Consider the following 6026-nt stretch of genomic DNA (forward strand, 5'->3'; position numbering starts at 1 on the left):
ATAAGCATTTCTCATGTTTACCTTTTCTATAAAAATCATCACTCATCAAGCATTTGGTCATAATAGTAAAACTGTTTTATATTTACATTTTAAAAAGTACTAGTTGTAAAGGAAATTACTGGATAATCTGAAAGTCACAGTGTTGGTTTTCAAATTCTGCAACAAGAAAGGATGACATATTTTCCCGCTTATGAATGATTAACCAACATTTTGTCTTTTCAAACACAGTGTTTATTCAAAATAAATGGTTTTTGAAATAGGTCAATGTGTCAGTTTGCTTTCACTTCTGATTTTTTAAAAAGCAGTGTTTATTGCCTCCCCCGCTTTTTTGCCATGTACATTACCTCTCAGTTGCTTGAATGTTTGTCAGTATTGACTGAGGCCTTAGCCTTCATCAGTTATCAGCTGATCATTTATATTTTGAAGTGAGTTACTGTGTAGTTTAAAGACACCTGATCACTGGTCTCTTTAACAGTCACAATTAAATTTTGTCCTTTAAATACCAGGTAGATATATCACTAAAATGGCTCTTCTCCCAGTAAGTTGTAAATTACCTTATTGGCGAAAAGACAACAAAATAAGAAGTTCTGTGTTACTGTGTTTCTTTTAGGAGCAAAACATTTACCATGGCTCTCACAGGAAAATCTGAAATGTTTTCTGTTTTCCTTAACCGTTTAAGTTCAGAAAAGACTCAAAGGAAGAGGGAGGAAATAACTATTAGGGAAGAACTATTAGGAATGACCACTAGGAAATAATAATTAGTAATAAACACCACTTGTGATTTTTTTTTTTTTTTTTTGCCTTCTGGTGCAAGAAAGAACAGAGTAGGGTCACTAAGAAAGGCCTCAACTAATTAGGACAGTGGGCAGGATTGTATCTGTAAGAAGGTTAAAAAATGCAAGCATCAAATATAAATGGCGGGATGATTACCAGTGATTACATCTACAGGAAAGAAACTATGTTGAAGAGAGTGAACTTCTTGATCTCCTAATGTAAGGAGGAGAAATTAGAGGCCCTGAGAGGAGGATATGCCTCACTGAACATGTAAAGGAACAGTCTTCAGCTATGGAATCTATCAGTCTGTGAAGATGTTACTGAAGAGGAAAGGAAAGCCGACATTCAACAAAAATCTAGCGTCTAATGAAAAATGCCAAGCATGTTATGTGATCAGCTACAATAACAGAAAACTCAAAATAACTTGATGTATTATGACACCCAATCTACAAAATCTTGCCTGCTCCTCCCCTGCAGCCCCTTTGACTGCAAGCAAGATGTGAAATGTGGTATTAATGAAGAAACTCAACAAGAGGTGACTTTTCTCACCTTTAAGCAAACCAAGAAATATTACTTAGTCCTTAATTTCTGGAGGAAAGGAAATTTGAGGACATCTAAAAATCCCTCTGGCCAGATCTCTGGATCCACCTCTGCCCATGCTGCCACCCCTCATATTCTAGAAGAGCTGCTTATGCTTCTCTGTATGTGCGCATTATTGCTTCACCTAAGCTTTTTGTGATGTTGCTTCCATTGCCTGGGTTTGTCGCTCTGCTCTCTCTTCTGCCATCATCAGCCTGCTAAAATCCATTCTGCTTTGAAGTCTTAGCTCAGATACTACCTCCAGAAAGTCTTTTCTGGAGTTCAAGTCTGTGGTATTTGCCCCTGCCCTGTGCCCTTGTAATATTTGTACATGTTTGGGTCTTGGTAACCTACTGCCTCCACCAGTACGGGGTTTTATCTATATTTGTGTTCATATGGCCTCCAGCCCTTCACAGCACCTAGTGGGCACCTAGAAGATAGTTCTTAGACGACTGAACAAATTAAAGAAGAAAATTAAGTGTTATTGGAAGATTTAAGTCACATGATTAGGCGTATGCCCCAGAGAGCCAACCCTGGAAGCTGTGTGCACGATGGTAGAGGTGGGAAGAGACCAGAATCAGAAGCAACAAGAACCAGCGGGCTATATAAATAGCAAGTGGTCGTGAGGGTGTGGATCAAGGAAATGGCAATGAGGACAGTAAGGAGGGGACAAATCTGAGAGGCATTTTGGAATGTAAATCAATAGCACTTGATGCCTGGCTGGTGAGCAAGGGAGAAAAAACATTTTTTAGTCTTTCCATTATTAAGTAACCCACTGACAGAAGACTAATACTATTGACGCAAAGAAAGGAGTGTGGATTAAGAGTGACTTTGAGGAAGGGAGGGGAGGAGGACAGGAAGATGACACGAAGCTAATAAACCACCCAGAAATAAAGTGATCGAAGAGAAGAAAGGCTCCAGAAAGCTAGGGTTTGGGTGAGCTTTCAGGAAAGTGGGGTCCAGAGTGAGGAAACGACAGTGAAGACAAAAAAACACATCAGCCTCAGCTATCTTCATTCACCAATCCCCAAAAATCCCAAAGGCCTTTTGGATTTGGGGTCCCAGGTATAAATACCACTCCTTCCAACAGTTTCCCCCTCTCCTAACCTGCACTTGATTTTCCGTTATGAAAACTGATGATTGGAACCCATCACTCAGCTACTAAATAACCCTAGGGAGATTCCTTTATTTCATAGGACCTTTTAAGGATCAATTTCAGATGTGCCTAAAATAACAAACTAGAAATATTTGGCCACCTGGGGTATATTTTTATATGCAAATGGAGACCAGAAGCATTTAAACAACTAAATATGTCCAGGTACTTGGTCTAATGTCTTTTGCACTGAGCATGAGAAAAACATTATCAGGGGAATGAAAATGTTTTTTATTTGAACAAGACACAAGGAACAGACCAAACTCCCTTCGTGAAAGGTTCTCCTGGTTACTTAGATTCTGTTGTGTCAGGAGTAGGTTCAGCTACAATAATAGAAAACTCAAAGTAACAGTAGCTGAAATATGTAAAGATTTATTTTTTCAATAAAGGGAGCTCAGGTGTGGCAGTCTGAGCTTGCCATGGCATTTCCATGAAGCAGAGGAGACCCAAGCTCCTATCTCCTTGCTCTGCCAGAGTTCAAGTCACTTCAACATCTAAAAAGGATTCTGGCACCATGGCCATAATGTCAAATTCTATGAAGGACACAGAAAAGGGAAGGAAAGACCAAAAGGGTTGTTCTTAGCAGGCTAGCCCTCTTTTACATCAATGTTCTGGAAATCCCTTCCAAAAATTCCAACAATTAGTGCTCCGTCTCATTGGAAGAACTGTCATGGACACACTCAGAGTCGAAAGAGGTTGGGAAATGTGGGTTTTTTAAAATCCATGCATGTAGCTGCCCCAGTAATATAGGGCTTCTTTTGGTCAAAAAAAAAAAGCAGGTACAGATAATAAGCAACTAGTAACATCTTCCACAAATGTCAGTTCTCATTGTTTTAAATAGGGTTTTAAACAGATTGGCGGTTTCCAGAGGTGGACAGTGGGGCCATGGTTGAAACGGGTGAAGAGGATCAAAGGTTTAACTTCCAGTTATAAAGTCAGTCTGTCATGGGGATGTAATGCACAGTATGGTGACTGCAGTTCATAATACCATCTGGCAAATTCTTATATTGCTAAGAGAATAGATGTCAAAAGTTCTCATCACAAGAAGAAAAAGTATAACTGTGTATGGTGAAGGGTGTTAACAAGACTTACTGAGACGATCATTTGCAATATCTATAAACAGTGAATCATTTTTGGGTACACTGAAACTAAATATAATGTTATACGTCAATTACATCTGGTTATCAACATACACACACAAAGATGGAGACTTAAAAGCAGTATAACACTTACATGTTTTAGTTAACTGAGCTAATATCTTGTTTTCTTGTGCCATTCTAAAGTAGAGTTGGGCCTAATATAAATATTGAAAAATACTAAGACTATGAATATATTTTCTTGTCTTCAAAAAAGCAATGAACACTTAATATTTAGTGAAGTTGGCTCTTTTCATAATTAGCAAATTCCAGCAAAAAAGAAAATGCTTCTTTCCCTGTCTAAAAGTTTCTTCTTTAGCCAGTGTTAAAGAAAAAGATTCCTACTTCTGAAAAAAGCTCACAAATTTGCTGCCAAGGACACAGAGTTTCGCTGTTCCATAAACTGTATAATCATTGTGACTTCCTACCTCTAACTATAATCACCTCTTCTCAGCTGTCACTCCCCTTAAATTCTTTACTGAAATCTACACAATAGATTGACCTGTTCATGAAATTTTCTCTCCCTCATTGGCCTCTGTGACATAATCCTAGTGTGTATGGTTTATTTCTCTGCTTCTTTTCAATCTCCTTTACCAGAGCATCTTCCTTTATCTGCCCCTAAAAACAGTCCCCTGCCTTTTTCCCAGGCCCAGTCCTCTTCCCCACATAGGGTCCAATGGCACTTTTATCCCTGCCCTTTGATGTAACTTCTGTGAATGGCTTCCTTAGGTAGGTTCTAGCTCTGGCCCCTCTAGCCTCATATTTCTACTTTCTGTTTATAAAGAGCAATTTTTTAAACACCTAGTTCTTCCATAAGCACTTCAGAATTTAGAATCCCAACACTGACTTCCTCCTATCTCTGTTTGTCTGCAAGTCCATTCCACTTTTGTGTTTTCTATCTTGGTTGCTGACATGGCATTGCCACCTCTCCAGTTCTTTAGACAGAACCCCTGAATGTCATCTTGGGTATGATCCTCCCTGCCCACCATCCACATCTAGTCGTATACCAGTCCCTTGATTTGGTGTCCAGAGTGGCACTGCCTTTCCATTGTCATTACTTTTCATTTGCAATATTATGATATTTTGAGGTGTCTCTGCAGTAAGTCATGCCACATACTACTACCCCATCATGTCCTAGCTCTTCTAAAAAAGAGGCTTCAGTTAGCTCTACCTTGAACACAGAATAAAATTCAGATCATATTATTTAGACTTTGAGGTTCTCTATAATCTGGAGCTAATGTATTCGTTGACTTTCAGACCTCTTTCCCCACTACTCCTTTTCCCCAGGACAAGCCTAGCAATCAAAATGAATCTCTCCCTGGTTTCTCTCACAGTCCTTTATGAGAACCCATGTCACCCAAGGCATCATCATCGCACCTGCTTGTTGTCGGGGTGATCTGTGTTTGCCTGCTTGCCAGTCAGGTAGCAAGTCCCTGGAGGGCTCCTCCTTCTCTCTTCACTGTGGTCACTGCAGCACCTTCAGTGTAGTTAGTTGTTATCCTCCATGGAGGGCTCTTGAATGAAAACTGGTGAACTAGTTTTGTGTAGCCCTTGCTTCAGCTCACACAGCAATTCAGAATGAGACAAGGCTTCAGTGGCCCTCCCCCACCCCCTTTTCTCTGCCCTCCTCTTCCCTTATAGAGATGCTCAGCACGCTCTCCTTTACTGCTTCCACCAGGCCTGTCATTTCCACCTAACTAGATCACTCCCTTTGAGCATCCCCAACCCCCAGAGGTTCCCACCCAGTTTCTTACCACAGCCTGCACATCCCTTAGATTTTATAGATCAAGAAACTAAGGCCCAGGAAGGCGACATGAATTGCCCATTCATGTGACGTGTTAGCAGCCTCACTGAGACAGACCTCAGGTCTCCGGACTCCCAGTCCCTTGCTCTTCCTCTCACCCTTTGCTGCCCATCCTGTATCTCAATGCTGTGAGCTTCAGGCTGCTGTTAAAGTGAGGCAAGGACCCGCTGCTAGTCGTGCTCAGGAAGCAGCCCTCTCTGAGCAGTCATCAGAGCCCCACCTCACAGTCATGGATCACGGAAGACGTTATGAAACGCCTCCTGTGAGGACAGTGGTCCCAGCACTTCTCCTAGCTCCTGAGCCCTACCTCGGAGAGACACAATCTGCGCTGGGTAATGTAAAGCCTCCACATTTTTGGCAACGTGCTTCCCTGTGACTATGTGGTCGGTGATGGTCACTGACACAGCCTGCCCACACTCCGCGGAAACCTCAGCAGCGGAGCTCTGGAGGCAAGCGCCTGCCTGCCGCTCACAACTTCAGATATCCTCTGGCAGGCATGTGTCTATGGTGCTTTCTGCTAACATAAAATGATTTCTCGTTTAGTTTTTACTTTTAAGAAAAATAACTTAAATGAACTTTC

Source organism: Manis javanica, chromosome 14 (genome assembly GCF_040802235.1).
Source record: "Manis javanica isolate MJ-LG chromosome 14, MJ_LKY, whole genome shotgun sequence".
Taxonomy (NCBI): domain Eukaryota; kingdom Metazoa; phylum Chordata; class Mammalia; order Pholidota; family Manidae; genus Manis; species Manis javanica.